The sequence below is a fragment of the Mesoplodon bidens genome (genome assembly GCF_964165515.1).
Source record: "Mesoplodon bidens genome assembly, chromosome: 16".
Taxonomy (NCBI): domain Eukaryota; kingdom Metazoa; phylum Chordata; class Mammalia; order Artiodactyla; family Ziphiidae; genus Mesoplodon; species Mesoplodon bidens.
In genome coordinates this window covers 5,966,932-5,984,529 of record NC_138173.1, presented here as the reverse complement: position 1 = coordinate 5,984,529, position 17,598 = coordinate 5,966,932, and positions in this window count along the sequence as shown.

The following is a 17,598-nucleotide window of genomic DNA, read 5'->3' as shown; positions in this document are numbered from 1 at the left end:
ACATAATTATAACTGATTGCATTCATTATTGGGGAAAATTTATGTCAATAAACTTAATGAAATAATAACACAGTAAGCTCCCCAAATGATATACAGGGTTTCTCAGACACAAATCATTAAGTGCGGCAAAGGAAGGCATTACTGGGTGAGAGTTCTAGAATAGAAAATCAAACTTAATTATATTAGATGGTAAATTGCTACTGAGTTACTGGCCGTTCTCCCTGAAGTCTGGCAACATGACGCTGCTCCCTGATCCCTTGCCATCAATTAATATTTAAGCAACTGCTTAAGATGAACAATCACAGCATGAGTTAACTTAATTTTGCCTGTGGTTGAAGCATAATTTGCTGTTCTCCATTACTGTAAAAGCCATAAAACCACATTAGAAATATCATATTAAGAGGTGGACACAGCAACATTGAGATGGACCTCGGCTCCACTGCTGCAATTCTTTACACATAGGATGGAGTTGGTGTTTTGTCAACTGTGATCTTAGAAGTCCTAACTTGTTCATATCACACTATTTTATTTTTGTTATAAATTCATCCTTCTTATCCTGTTTCTGCTCCTGTCTTTTCTACTAGAGAGTGAGCCTCATCATGTTCAGAAAGTATTCGTCTTGTTTATGGCTGTGTTTCCAGTGTCCAGAGAAGCACCTGGTCATAACAGAAATAAATGTTGTCCAGTGAAAAAAATGAAGCTGTGAAAGGGAGCTAAAATAATCAATCTAACAGGGGTACAAACAGAATTACAGCTTAAAGGTTTATAATGAAACTCTTAGATCATAAAGTTGGTCCACTCCTGTGAGTGATGAGTTGGAAGCCCAGTCTTTGGATTTCCAAGAGATTGAAAGTACGACTCATCTAACGGGAATAAGTGAGGCCCTGATGTCAAAGCATGCTCCTGCGTTGCCTGGTCTCCAGCCCCTGACACCACACTACACTCATATTTATGAGTAAAATACTTAGACCCATTTTTATGATAAATTTCAAGATGGAGCCTGGCTCATTGGACCCAGTTGATTGCCATTCCACTGCAATCATCAGAGGCATGTAAGAGAACTCCAGATTCTTTAAACTTAAACCTACTGAAACCTACTGAAAGCTAACTCTCTCACTTTAAATGTTAGACCTATTCATTCTCTAATATGATTTTTCCACACTTTTCAAAAGTTATTAGCTATACTTCACAAAGTTGAAAATTCCCAATGTTGGGTTTACCTAGAGTGTCAGCTAAAATATTTTATGCTGGCTTTACCTAGAGTGTCAGCTAAAATATTTTATAAGCTACATGGAGCCAGATCGCAGCTCACATTTTTTCTGAAAAACAACTTACACTTTCAGTTTGACCTTTAAAAAAAAAAATCCCTGTACACCAAAATGCACAGATGTACGAGATTCACTACAGAGGTGAATCAATCTTGGGATTTTTACTTGTAACAAAAAAGACCTTGCAAGAGTTTCACCCAGGACTGGCTCAGAGGACAGGCATTATTCAATAATCTGTTTCACAAATATTTACTTAGCTCCTAATGTGACCTAAAGGTACAGGGCAAACAACCTGGACCTGGACTCTTTCTGTCTTCCAGTCAAGAGGACAGAGAGATTTTGATAAAGCAAGTTCAGTGATAAGAGAGCAATAATGAAGAAGGGAAAATACAGCGTGAGATGGTCTGTGAAGCAGGGCAACTTAAGACCTTCCTGGGGAAAAGACACAAACTGAATGAGTTGATCAGGCAGAGGAAAGGCAGGCAGAAAGAAAACCGTCCTTAGGATCCTCGGATATCCTTCAATAGCTGAGTCTGTCTCTGACCGCTCTCATGCAAATTTGGAGGAAGGAAATCTGATGATCGCAGCTAGGGTCAGATGTTCACCTTTAGTCCAGTCACGCCTATGGAAACGGTCTTTATAGGGCCTGTTACAGCTGGAGACGCATCCTCTTAGGAGGAAGGGGGTGAGGTGGCAAGGCCTATCTGCCTCAGGAAACGTTTTTCTCTTATACGAAATGCCACTTCTTGCAGGAGGTAATACTAGCTCCCAAGGATGCTGATGTCACTGTGGGGCAAGGGCCCCAGAACCACGTCCCCGGTTTGACTATTGATGAGGCGATGCCCATGGGACTCGGCAGACAGTTGTATCATGACTGAGACTGATTCCAGTGGAAGAATACAAAGCAACACCATCAAAGGGAAATGCACCTGGGTTGAGTCAGGGGGAGACCAGGTGCGGCTTCCTCTCCCAGCGGCATCACACAGGCTGCTCTACGTGCGCTGCAATCAGAAATGAGGTGTGACAGCTTGTGTGAAACACTGCCAACCAGGGAGGCTCGTCAGAGACTCGGGCCCAGGGCTTTTATCAGGGGCTGGCGTCATGGATTCTCCCCTGCTTAGAATACACCCAAATCAGGACTCCCAGAAGGAAAGTGAGTGTTCAGCGTAAACAATGTTTTCGGGTAAACAGTTCAGTGGTTCTCACTGAGCCTCTCCTGTTGTCATTTAGGGAATGATGACAACACTCCTGATACCCAGGGTCCCAGACGCCAGGCAAGGACCAGCTTTGCCAGTGGGCCTTTCAAAGGATCGTGGGCAGGCTTGCTAGGTTGACTCGTCCTCACACACAGGGTCTCAGCAAACGCCCTCACTCTATCCCCAAGAGGAAAAAGACCGCGTTTGTGTCCACACTCTAGGATGCCGTTCCTATTTAAGTGATATTTGTGATGAACATGCATTTGCCGTTTACTGAGCATTGGGTTTTGTACCTTAAACACGGTTCATTTTCCGTGAGTATCGAGGGTTTTTTTTAACATAAACCATCCTTGTAGAGCTACCATTTATCCAGACAGCTGTAGATTTGTCTGCTCGCACAGGCCAGGTCCACTCCCAAGAGAAGACGAGCTGACCCTGAGTACTCCAAGCCCAGAGGATGGAGCGGGGGCTTCTCTCTATGTCCCGCGATGCCTCTCATCACTCGGGTGGTCCCTTGTCTCTCCACTTTCCTCCTCCTCCACTCACATTTATTGGCTTACCCTCACTTCATGGCTCAGCTCTCTCCTCCAGGGTCTCAGCTCCAGCCCCACAGGGCTCTGGACAGTCCTCAAGTTGCTTTGACTGTGGAGATAGTTGCATGAATTCTCAGCGCATCCTTTACATTCTCCAGCATGGCAGATCCCAGATATGAACAAGTAGAAGCCTGTCTTCTGCTGAGATTGTTTACCACTCAGAGCGTAACTCCAATGCTTAATTTACCAACAAAGCCACTCCTTCTGCATTCTGTATTCCAAAGACTCCCTTCTCGCTAGAGAAGGGAAAGAAAAAGAGGTGAGAGGCGCAGAAAATTCCTTCCTGCCACCGCTGTGTCTTCCCACTTCTAAGGCGCCCACCATGCTTACTGTGTCTGCGCTTTGCTCAGAGTGTAGCCCCTACTGACTCTGTGAGGCCCGTCCGCATGGGATTGTGTGGAGGGCAAGCATGAGGACGTATGGTTCCAACCTTGATCCGTGCTGATTTTATCTTGACATTTCGCTCTAGTGTTAGAGAAATGGCCTAACTTGGGGAACTTAGAAAAGGATTTCGTTTGAAACAACACTGATTAAGTTTGAACTGTAGCGAGGCCTTCCTGAATGCTTGTGGAATTACTTTTAATAAGAAACTTGAATGTAACTTTTTTGTACATCCTTCAGAAAAATGAAATCTCTAACTGCTTCTGCTGTTTCTTTAACTCACTAGGAGGCTGTATGTCACAGTGTCTGGAAAAATTAACTAGCTACACTTGAGTAATCATTTTTCAAGTTCTGCAAAACTTTTGCAGCTATAAAGAATAATGTTCCACTTTCCCCCAAATTATGTTTAATCATATACTCTCTGATGAGCAGTGCTGATCTTTAAGGAAGGGTGGAAGAGAAGACGGCTTAAGGAGACTGTTGCCTTTTACTCCATGTGTTTTTATATTGTTTGAATATTTTGAGTATATATATATATATATATATATATATATATATACATATATATGTCTTGCGTATTACTTGTATGTATTAATATAAAATATCCTAAGAATCATTTTGAATAAAAGAGTTCAAGATATATATGCCAACTTTTAATGCAAATTTTCATTATACCACCGTGCCCACTACTTAAAAATCTATTGAATACTGTTTACTTGTGTACTATGTGTGATTGTTTCCAATTCGTAAAAAATGCCATTTCACTCCAGTTGTTTTTCAAACAGTGCAGGGCTACCTGGAGGAGCATCTCTTAACTTTGAGATGTAGAATAGTAACAGCCGGAACGATTCCTGTCTTTTATTGAATGTTTGTTACTGACAGTCTCTCTAATTGTCTTTAACGCTTACTGAGAGTGTATTACGTGCATCGTTGCAGTTAACTCCCCGTGACCCCTGAGATGGGTTCTATCATTTTCTTCTGTTTCCAGAGGTGTACTCTGAGCTTCAGCTAGTCAAGGGAGCTTGCCCTTGGATTTGCAGGTCCTGAGAGCCAGAGCTGGGCTTGGCCACCAGACCAGCCTACACACAGACCTGCAGAACGGAGGTGGTGTAGCCCATGGGCATTGAAAATTACCAGCATTCAAACTCTACCTCCTCCACGTAGAAGCTGTGTGAGCAAGTTACTTCCTCTCTGTGTCTCAGTGTTCTTGTCTGGGAAATGCGGGTCATATTTGTAAACTCAGAGCAATAATAGAATGCCTCCTGAGGGAATTATGAAGATTAAAAGACAAATGACTTTAAAGTACGTAGTAGAGACTTCCGGGTAAGATGGCGGAAGAATAAGACGCGGAGATCACCTTCCTCCCCACGGATACACCAGAAATACAGCTACACGTGGAACAACTCCTACAGAACACCTACTGAACGCTGGCAGAAGACCCCAGACCTCCCAAAAGGCAAGAAACTCCCCACATACCTGGGTAGGGCAAAGCGGAGAGATCCCCACACAGAGGATCGGTGCCGAGCGGCACTCACCCGCCCGAGAGGCTTGTCTGCTCGCCCGCCGGGGCGCACAGCACTGGAAGCTGAGGCTCGGGCTTCGGTCAGAACGCAGAGAGAGGACTGGGGCCGGCGGCGAGAACTCAGCGTGAAGGGGGCTAATGTGCCACAGCTAGCCGGCAGGGAGTCCGGGAAAACTCTGGAGCTGCCGAAGAGGCAAGAGACTTTTTCTTCCCTCTTGGTTTCCTGGTGCGCGAGGAGAGGGGATTAAGAGCGCTGCTTAAAGGGGCTCCACAGACGGGCGCGAGTCGCGACTGAAAGCGCGGAGCCCAGTGACGGGCGTGGGACGCTGGGGCTGCTGCTGCTGCCGCCAAGAAGCCTGTGTGCGAGCACAGGTCACTGTCCACACCGCCCTTCTGGGAGCCTGTGCAGCCCGCCACTGCCGGGGTCCCGGGATCCAGGGGCGGCTTCCCTGGGAGAACGCACGGCGCGCCTCGGGCTGCTGCAACGTCACGCCGACCTCTGCTGCTGCAGGCTCGCCCCGCACTCCGTGCCCCTCCCTCCCGCCCGGCCTGAGTGAGCCAGAGTCCCCGAAGCGGCTGCTCCTTTAACCCTGTCCTGTCTGAGCGAAGAACAGACGCCGTCCGGCGACCTACACGCAGAGGCGGGGCCAAATCCAAAGCTGAGACCCAGGAGCTGTGAGAACAAAGAAGAGAAAGGGAAACCTCTCCCAGCAGCCTCAGAAGCAGCGGATTAAAGCTCCACAATCAACTTGATGTACCCTGCATCTGTGGAATACATGAATAGACAACACATCATCCCAAATTGAGGCGCCCGGAGTCAGTGCTGTGCCTCTGAGGTGGGAGAGCCAACTTCAGGACACTGGTCCACAAGAGACCTCCCAGCTCCACATAATATCAAACGGCAAAAATCTTCCAGAGATCTCCATCTCAACAGCAGCACCCAGCTTCACTCAACGACCAGCAAGCTACAGTGCTGGACACCCTATGCCAAACAACTAGCAAAACAGGAACACAACGCCACCCATTAGCAGAGAGGTGGCCTAAAATCATAAAAAGTCCGCAGACACCCCAAAACACACCACCAGACGTGGACCTGCCCACCAGAAAGACAAGATCCAGCCTCATCCACCAGAACACAGGCACTAGTCCCCTCCACCAGGAAGCCTACACAACCCACTAAACCAACCTTAGCCACTGGGGACAGACACCAAAAACAACGGGAACTACGAACCAGCAGCCTGCAAAAAGGAGACCCCAAACACAGTAACATAAGCAAAATGAGAAGACAGAAAAACACACAGCAGGAGAAGGAGCAAGATAAAAACCCACCAGACCTAACAAATGAAGAGGTAATAGGCAGTCTACCTGAAAAAGAATTCAGAATAATGATGGTAAAGATGATCCAAGATTCTATTTCCCAGATCCAAAATCTTGGAAATAGAATAGACAAAATGCAAGAAACAGTTAACAAGGACCTAGAAGAACTAAAGATGAATCAAGCATCGATTAAAAACACAATACATGAAATAAAAAATACTCTAGATGGGATCAATAGCAGAATAACTGAGGCAGAAGAACGGATAAGTGAGGTGGAAGATAAAATAGTGGAAATAACTGCTGCAGAGCAAAATAAAGAAAAAAGAATGAAAAGAACAGAGGACAGTCTCAGAGACCTCTGGGACAACATTAAACGCACCAACATTCGAATTATAGGGGTTCCAGAAGAAGAAGAGAAAAAGAAAGGGACTGAGAAAATATTTGAAGAGATTATAGTTGAAAACTTCCCTAATATGGGAAAGGAAATAGTTAATCAAGTCCAGGAGGCACAGAGAGTCCCATACAGAATAAATCCAAGGAGAAATACGCCAAGACACATATTAATCAGACTGTCAAAAATTAAACACAAAGAAATCATATTAAAAGCAGCAAGGCAAAAACAACAAATAACACACAAGGGAATCCCCATCAGGATAACAGCTGATCTCTCAGCAGAAACTCTACAAGCCAGAAGGGAGTGGCAGGACATAATTAAAGTGATGAAGGAGAAAAACCTGCAACCAAGATTACTCTACCCAGCAAGGATCTCATTCAGATTTGATGGAGAAATTAAAACGTTTACAGACAAGCAAAAGCTGAGAGAGTTCAGCACCACCAAACCAGCTTTACAACAAATGCTAAAGGAACTTCTCTAGGCAAGAAACACAACAGAAGGAAAAGACCTACAATAACGAACCCAAAACAATTAAGAAAATGGGAATAGGAACATACATATCGATAATTACCTTAAATGTAAATGGACTAAATGCTCCCACCAAAAGACACAGATTGGCTGAATGGATACAAAAACAAGACCCATATATATGCTGTCTACAAGAGACCCACTTCAGACCTAGAGACACATACAGACTGAAAGTAAGGGGATGGAAAAAGATATTCCATGCAAATGGAAACCAAAAGAAAGCTGGAGTAGCAATTCTCATATCAGACAAAATAGACTTTAAAATAAAGACTATTAGAAGAGACAAAGAAGGACACTACATAATGATCAAGGGATCAATCCAAGAAGAAGATATAACAATTGTAAATATTTATGCACCCAACTTAGGAGCACCTCAATACATAAGGCAAATACTAAGAGCCATAAAAGGAGAAATCAACAGTAACACAATCATAGTAGGGGACTTTAACAACCCACTTTCACCAATGCACAGATCATCCAAAATGAAAATAAATAAGGAAACACAAGCTTTAAATGATACATTAAACAAGATGGACTTAATTGATATTTATAGGACATTCCATCCAAAAACAACAGAATACACATTTTTCTCAAGTGCTCATGGAACATTCTCCAGGATAGATCATATCTTGGGTCACAAATCAAGCCTTGGTAAATTTAAGAAAGTTGAAATTGTATCAAGTATCTTTTCCGACCACAATGCTATGAGACTAGATATCAATTACAGGAAAAGAGCTGTAAAAAATACAAACACATGGACGCTAAACAATACACTACTTAATAACGAAGTGATCACTGAAGAAATCAAAGAGGAAATTAAAAAATACCTAGAAACAAATGACAATGGAGACACGACGACCCAAAACCTATGGGATGCAGCAAAAGCAGTTCTAAGAGGGAAGTTTATAGCAATACAATCCCACCTTAAGAAACAGGAAACATCTCGAGTAAACAACCTAACCTTGCACCTAAAGCAATTAGAGAAAGAAGAACAAAAACATCCCAAAGTTAGCAGAAGGAAAGAAATCATAAAAATCAGATCAGAAATAAATGAAAAAGAAATGAAGGAAATGATAGCAAAGATCAATAAAACTAAAAGCTGGTTCTTTGAGAAGATAAACAAAATTGATAAACCATTAGCCAGACTCATCAAGAAAAAAAGGGAGAAGACTCAAATCAATAGAATTAGAAATGAAAAAGGAGAAGTAACAACTGACACTGCAGAAATACAAAAGATCATGAGAGATTACTATAAGCAACTCTATGCCAATAAAAAGGACAACCTGGAAGAAATGGACAAATTCTTAGAAATGCACAACCTGCCGAGACTGAACCAGGAAGAAATAGAAAATATGAACAGACCAATCACAAGCACTGAAATTGAAACTGTGATAAAACTTCTTCCAACAAACAAAAGCCCAGGACCAGATGGCTTCACAGGCGAATTCTATCAAGCATTTAGAGAAGAGCTAACACCTATCCTTCTGAAACTCTTCCAAAATATAGCAGAGGGAGGAACACTCCCAAACTCATTCTACGAGGCCACCATCACCTTGATACCAAAACCAGGCAAGGATGTCACAAAGAAAGAAAACTACAGGCCAATATCACTGATGAACATAGATGCAAAAATCCTCAACAAAATACTAGCAAAAAGAATCCAACAGCACATTAAAAGGATCACACACCATGATCAAGTGGGGTTTATTCCAGGAATGCAAGGATTCTTCAATATACGCAAATCAATCAACGTGATACACCATATTAACAAATTGAAGGAGAAAAACCATATGATCATCTCAATAGATGCAGAGAAAGCTTTCGACAAAATTCAACACCCATTTATGATAAAAACCCTGCAGAAAGTAGGCATAGAGGGAACTTTCCTCAACATAATAAAGGCCATATATGACAAACCCACAGCCAGGATCGTCCTCAATGGTGAAAAACTGAAACCATTTCCACTAAGATCAGGAACAAGACAAGGTTGCCCACTCTCACCACTCTTATTCAACCTCGTTTTGGAAGTTTTAGCCACAGCAATCAGAGAAGAAAAGGAAATAAAAGGAATCCAAATTGGAAAAGAAGAAGTAAAGCTGTCACTGTTTGCAGATGACATGATACTATACATAGAGAATCCTAAAGATGCTACCAGAAAACTACTAGAGCTAATCAATGAATTTGGTAAAGTTGCAGGATACAAAATTAATGCACAGAATTCTCTGGCATTCCTATATACTAATGATGAAAAATCTGAAAGTGAAATCAAGGAAACACTCCCATTTACCATTGCAACAAAAAGAATAAAATATCTAGGAATAAACCTACCTAAGGAGACAAAAGACCTGTATGCAGAAAATTATAAGACAATGATGAAAGAAATTAAAGATGATACAAATTGGGCCTCCCTGGTGGCGCAGTGGTTGAGAGTCCGCCTGCCGATGCAGGGGATACGGGTTCGTGCCCCGGTCTGGGAGGATCCCATATGCCGCGGAGCGGCTGGGCCCGTGAGCCATGGCCGATGGGCCTGCGCATCCGGAGCCTGTGCTCCGCAACGGGAGAGGCCACAACAGTGAGAGGCCCGCATACCGCAAAAAGAAAAAAAAAAAAAAAAAAAAAAAAAAAAAGATGATACAAATAGATGGAGAGATGTACCATGTTCTTGGATTGGAAGAATCAACATTGTGAAAATGACTCTACTACCCAAAGCAATCTACAGATTCAATGCAATCCCTATCAAACTACCCCTGGCATTTTTCACAGAACTAGAGCAAAAAATTTCACAATTTGTATGGAAACACAAAAGACCCCGAATAGCCAAAGCAATCTTGAGAACGAAAAATGGAGCTGGAGGAATCAGGCTCCCTGACTTCAGACTATACTACAAAGCTACAGTAATCAAGACAGTATGGTACTGGCACAAAAACAGAAAGATAGATCAATGGAACAGGATAGAAAGCCCAGAGATAAACCCACACACATATGGTCACCTTATCTTTGATAAAGGAGGCAGGAATGTACAGTGGAGAAAGGACAGTCTCTTCAATAAGTGGTGCTGGGAAAACTGGATAGGGACATGTAAAAGTATGAGATTAGATCACTCCCTAACACCATACACAAAAATAAGCTCAAAATGGATTAAAGACCTAAATGTAAGGCCAGACACTATCAAACTCTTAGAGGAAAACATAGGCAGAACACTCTATGACATAAATCACAGCAAGATCCTTTTTGACCCACCTCCTAGAGAAATGGAAATAAAGACAAAAATAAACACATGGGACCTAATGAAACTTAAAAGCTTTTGCACAGCAAAGGAAACCATTAACAAGACCAAAAGACAACCCTCAGAATGGGAGAAAATATTTGCAAATGAAGCAACTGACAAAGGATTAATCTCCAAAATTTATAAGCAGCTCAGGCAGCTCAATAACAAAAAAACAAACAACCCAATCCAAAAATGGGCAGAAGACCTAAATAGACATTTCTCCACAGAAGATATACAGACTGCCAACAAACACATGAAAGGATGCTCAACATCTTTACTCATTAGAGAAATGCAAATCAAAACTACAATGAGATATCATCTCACACATGTCAGAATGGCCATCATCAAAAAATCTAGAAACAATAAATGCTGGAGAGGGTGTGGAAAAAAGGGAACACTCTTGCACTGCTGGTGGGAATGTGAATTGGTACAGCCATTATGGAGAACGGTATGGAGGTTCCTTAAAAAACTACAAATAGAACTACCATATGACCCAGCAATCCCACTACTAGGCATATACCCTGAGAAAACCATAATTCAAAAAGAGACATGTACCAAAATGTTCATAGCAGCCCTATTTACAATAGCCCGGAGATGGAAACAACCTAAGTGTCCATCATCGGATGAATGGGTAAAGAAGATGTGGCACATATATACAATGGAATATTACTCAGCCATAAAAAGAAATGAAATTGAGCTATTTGTAATGAGGTGGATAGACCTAGAGTCTGTCATACAGAGTGAAGTAAGTCAGAAAGAGAAAGACAAATACTGTATGCTAACACATATATATGGAATTTAAGAAAAAAAATGTCATGAAGAACATAGGGGTAAGACAGGAATAAAGACACAGACCTACTAGAGAATGGACTTGAGGATATGGGGAGGCGGAAGGGTAAGCTGTGACAAAGTGAAAGAGCGGCATGCACATATATACACTACCAAACGTAAGGTAGATAGCTAGTGGGAAGCAGACACATAGCACAGGGAGATCAGCTCAGTGCTTTGTGACCGCCTGAAGGGGTGGGATAGGGAGGGTGGGAGGGAGACGCAAAAGGGAGGGGATATGGAAACATATGTATATGTATAACTGATTAAATTTGTTATAAAGCAAAATATTATATATATATATATATAAAAATAAAAATCTTCAAAAATAAAAGCAAACTATCAAAGAAACAGAAATGAAGGCTGCAAAAAGGAAACTTGAAAAGTACGTGGCTGGGAAGACAGTTTGTGGACATGGACACGCCCACGTCACCCTATGGGTTCAAAGAGAGGATTTAAAATAAAAGTCACTTCACATTTCCTGCTGAAAAAAAAAAATAAATAAAGTACGTAGTAGAATCTCCATAAATGTTAGCTACTAGTATGTCTAAAAGGCACTGTGCAAAGAACTTTATTTATTTACCTATTTATTTATGCAAAGAATGATATAATTTTACTTAGACTTCACAAAAAGAGGGGGAGGAGGTTATATCGTCTTCATTTTTACAGACAACTGAAGTTGAGAGAATTTGCATAACTTGCTCAGGACCATAAACTTCGACAGTTGTGACACAGAGGTTCAAATTCAATTTCAGAACTTTTCTGATTCGATGCCCCAACTTTGCCCTCTATACCACTGGGGAACTGAAACCAAGTGAAGGAAAACGTGCACTCGCCACCTGTGTGACTTCAAGTGAGTCTGGACTGTGTCCCTGAGCTCCTTCCTTGGCTACAGGCTGAGGTGACGCCAGAGCCTCCCTCCTGGGGGGCTTCCAGGGTGCAGAACCCCTGCATGGAAGTGCTTCATACAGGGCCTGACCCACACTAAGCATCAGGACCACTGTTGCCTCACCAGCACCCAGTGATGCTCCCTTGATCATATACCTGATGATGATAGCAACTGTATATTGGTTCTGAAAGTTAAACTATCATGTATATGTAAAAATCTTTTTTACATTGAAAAGCCTTAAACGAAATATAGGATATAGCTATTACTTTTTTTTTTTTTCCAGTACGCAGGCCTCTCACTGCTGTGGCCTCTCCCGTTGCGGAGCATAGGCTCCGGACGCACAGGCTCAGCGGCCATGGCTCACGGGCCCAGCCACTCCACGGCATGTGGGATCTTCCCGGAGCAGGGCATGAACCCACGTCCCCTGCATCAGCAGGAGGACTCTCAACCACTGCGCCACCAGGGAAGCCCTGATATTGCTATTACTATTAAGATTCACGAGCACATTCTTTTGGTGTCATTACGACTGTCCCCAGGGTATGGGGGCGCCTGCAGGGCCACAAGACCACAGCGCCACAGATGGAACTTGGTTAGACTGCAGGGCTCTTGAACTTCGCAACCACCTGGGATTTTACGTGCGAAACCCTGTGTTAGATGTGCTGGACGTGTCCTTCCTGCCAAAGCTTTTTAGTAAAAACCTTTGTTCCGTATCGTATTTCCCTCAATAGGACAGTTACACATTTTTAAAGATTTTATTACTGTATTTGGAAATTAAGGCAAATTTTATGCAAAACACGCTCTTACAAAATCTTTTTGAAAAAAGCAAATCCTCTAATTTTCATGTGGAAGAATACCGAGAAGGAAAACCAAAGAGTTGCCCGGGCCTAGGTGAGTTTTCTTATTCTTTGCAATTAGGAAAGGTGGGTGAGAAACCATGCAGGGGTGGAGAATAGGTTCATTTTTGCATGGAAACCAGGTGGAAGAAGAAGATACTCATTATCTCAGAGGCCAGGAAGTGTGTCTGGGGCTGGGGACTCAGAGGAAGCCAGCAGACGCCAGGGTGCCCCAGCACATCTGACACCACAAAGGAAAGCAAGGATGCAGCGATAATTTTAGAAAGACACAGCAGTATGAAAGCAAACAATGAATAATTGCCATAATCCAATTTTCCCGGTTCTCCTCTCTCTCTCTCTCTCTCTCTCTCTCTCTTTTTTCTTTTAAACTGGCATTGTCTACTGCTGACAGAGTAAATTTTTGTTCCTTTTTTTTTAGAAAAAAGACTTCAACTCTAATATGTCTTGGGTTTGTAAAAGACCAGAGCATCCAAAGAATGAGAATATAAAGTTGCTTAAATTATTTCTTAAACAGTTTTTTATCTTAAATTATGAAGGACCTAGCCTGATCACTCCAGTGATGTTCTCTGTCTGGAGGTTTCTCTCATTTGCATATAAACAATACTTTCTTCTACCTTTTTTAAAAAATAAATTTATTTTATTTATTTATTTTTGGCTGCTTTGGGTCTTCGTTGCTGCGCGCGGGCTTTCTCTAGTTGCAGCAAGCGGGGGCTACTCTTCGTTGTGGTGCACGGGCTTCTCATCGCGGTGGCTTCTCTTGTTGCAGAACATGGGCTCTAGGCACGCGGGCTTCAGTAGTTGTGGCTCATGGGCTCAGTAGTTGTGGCTCGTGGGCTTAATTGCTCAGCAGCATGTGGGATCTTCCCGGACCAGGACTCGAACCCGTGTCCCCTGCATTGGCAGGCAGATTCTTAACCACCTCTTCTACCTTTTAAGATTCATGTTTCCCTTCCTCCCAGCCCCCTCAAGAAAGCTGCTAGTTTTGCAATTTATACGATGTGTTGGATAATTGTCAGAAAAATCCATTATAGTTAAACTGTTGTTCTATAACCTTTGTTTTATCATCAAAATCCTTGTCTTCTTTTCTTTGGGAATAAAACCAACAACAATAAAACTGTGGCTCAGATTATGATCTTATTTGCAGGGTACAGTCGAAAAAATATTGTAAAGGGGAAGACATACAGTAAATGATGCCCCTTTATCTTGGGCACTGACAGGGAGGTTTTGTCTCTTCATTGAGAAATTTAGCAGTTGTGTCTCAGACAGGGATAATGCAAGTTATAAGTGTTGTGTGACTTTCTCTTTTGTGTGTTTTATTAATAATTGTTTTTCAGAATGGAATGGGTCTAGGGTCCTGGGCTTCAAGGTTTGGGAACTGACTGACCTTCTTGGCATCTTTCTGTGTTTCCTAGCCACCAATTATCATAAAACTCAAAAGGTCCAGTAGGTTCTAAAGGAATCGTGGGAAGTAAACTAGATATAGAGTTTTAATAATATAAGGTGGATTGATAATTAACTTGATTTATCTGGTTAATTATCTGGATGATAATTAACTTAATTTTATAAAGACAAAATGCTGTCAAGATACTATAATATACCTGAGTGATGAATAGTGAAGATTTGTAAACAAACAGCAAAGAAATACAACTTATCTTAATTTTCCTCAGCATTTGGAGTCTTTCCAAAATAGTACATACAAATCCATTTTCCACAATGTAAAAAGGAAATTGAAAGTCTGAAAAACATCATTGTAAAAAATAATAAAATATGGAAAGAATGGGCCAAATAAACTATGAAAATGTGGTAAACAAATTAGAAGTTTCACTACCTTGGAGAAGTGGGGTGTGTGTGTGTGTGTTAGTCTGGTATGAATTCAAATGCCTGAGGTAGTTTCTCTTCCACCTGTTGGTTCAGTCCTCACATTGGTGTTGAGGCCCATCCTGCTCTGTGTAAGGTGGAATTTTAAAAACCTTGAACTCACTGACTTCTAATTCTAGTAACTGGGCTCTTTTTCTCACATTTTTGTTTGTACACTCAAATGGCAGCTTTTATGCCTATAACCAGAGGTAATATGATATGTAAAATGTATAACAACTCATATGCTAATGTGAATTAATATATTAAATAATATGCAAGCCAAAACTAAACATACACACTTCCTTGTCTGATCATGATGAAGTAGCCTGTATTGGATAGACTTCCTACAGGAAACAATTACAAAAATTGTATAGAATGGATAAAATCATGATTGCTGTCTAAAAGCATCAAGAGCCATCAAGGCAGCCAGGACTCAAAATGCCATGGTCCCTGAGAGAAGGTAAATATGAAGTGAGCTCCATTCATCCTGTTCCCCCCCCCCCCCTTGAGGGTACTTGTTAATTTACAGGGCAGTGGAAGAATGCCAGCAGGAATTTGCAATCCTACTAGGTTGAGGAGAGAGAGGTTGGATTCAGGACTGTCAAAGAAGCTGGGTCTTGATGGGCCAAGTCCAGGAAAAGAAGGAACCCCAGGAAAGTAAGCTGTAAAATCTGTGTACAATCTCTTCTAAGGTGTTAGCCAGCTCCTAAACTGTTCAGTTTAAAGCTACAAGAAATCCTACAGAAAGTAGCAATTGAGACTAAAAAGTACTGAGCAGATACTTCAGCAGCTGCAAGGTGCTGGAAGACAGTGGTGCAGTTCTGTCTGTTATGGAACAACCTTGGTAAACACCTCAGGCTCTCAGCTGAAATCACAGAAGGGCCACAGAAATAGACCAGCCCTAACAAACCTAAAACTAGGTAGTCTGCTTGCTCTTTATCTACCTTCCAGAACAAAACTTAACCATTTCAGAAGGAATAAAACACATTTCAGAGCATTTACAAAATTTAATACACATCTAGCATCCAATCAAAAATTACAAAGCATGCTACCCAGCAGAAATGAAGAAGCAAACACCAACAGTACTTACACAGCTTAGGACTTTTAGTAAGCCTGCCTGAAAAGGATGTACCTGAGCTGATGCTTCTGGAAGGACTGAGAGATGGAGGGAAGGCCAGGGATCTAGGGACCAGCACAAAGACCAAGAGGCACAAAACGACACAGTATGCCCAGGGAATCCTTACCACTTTCATGAGTGTTACCAGTGGGCAAAGCAGGTGAGTGAGTCAGCCTGGGACAGGTTCTGGGCCACTGAGGGTATGTGCTTTAGGCCAGGATCTCAAGCTGTTTTAAGCCATGTAACCATTTATCTTCAAGGAAATCGTAGATCCAAGTCACAAAATAGAAAAAGAGGACTTTTTAAGTTAAAGGAGGAAAGACTTCATGGAAGCTGGGGCATCAGCAGCCCCCAGGAGCCACCCCAAACCCTGATTCTTCACTATCCCAAGAGGTTTCTCCACAGAATCCGTTAAGGTTCAAACAGTTTAAAGAATTACTCTCTGAGTAACAGGTAGACCAAAGAGACTTAACAACCGAATGATATTAGCCCGATTTCTGCTTTGGACAATAACCCTGGGAACGGAGTGGAGATGAATTTGAAAAGATCATAACGCCAAAAGAGAAGACAGATGAGGGGAAATTGCAATTGTTCAGCTGAGAAATTATGGCGGTGGTGGGAGGCATGGAGCGGAGGTGGGGTTAGAGAAACACTTAGATGGTAAATTGGGACAACCTGGTGATGGATTGGATGTGAGTAGAGACAGACAACATTATCTTTTTAAAGAAGAGTCTCTCCAAAATGAGTGACCACGGGATTAGGACCCCGGCGGGGCGGGGGTGGGAGACACTCTAAAGAGAGAGACTGAGTAAAACATCCTGCATTTGGAAGTGATTTCGGCAGACTGGGTGGCAGGGGTGTCTCTACGTGGGGAATGGGGGGAGGCAGGCAATTAAATGAGAAGAAGGAGAGCTCGTTTGGGCTGGTGTTCAGGACACAGACAAAGGTAACCAGAGAAGTGAAGAAGAAATTGTTCATTGGCGATGTCCCAAAACCTTTAGAGACCAGAATCATTCATGAAAAATATGTAATTGAGAATAACCTTGTCTCAGCTAAAATAAATAAGCTTTTGTAAAGGTGAATAGATGGTTCAGGGTCCAAGGCTTTCCAGATCATGGTTGATCAACTGCAGAAATAAATTGTTTCATAAGCAAATAATCACCTTAATTTCAAGGAAGACAAGATACGATATCGCCAGGAAGATGTACTGTTGGCACTTAAATTTAATACTTTGTTTTGCAACAGACCAAGAAAATGGAATTGGTCCAACAGAATTTTCATTAGGTACATTTCCACAGCCTGGCCTGAGCTTAAAAATTTCCTTTTAATTATGAAAGGAATAGGGAAAAAAGTGTTCATCAGACTCTGCACATTATCCTTGAAATTTGTTTTGTTTTTGGCAAATGTTTTAGAGAGTGTTCTTTTTGTTGTGGGCAGATTTGTCTGTCTGAAAACATTGAGCCCTCTAATCTTGTAGGAACACTGTGGAAACATTGAAAATGAGAATTTGTCACTTACACGGAATTACACACTGTTTTTAGACACTTAAGACCCAATAATGAGCATCACAACAAACGCACCTCTGG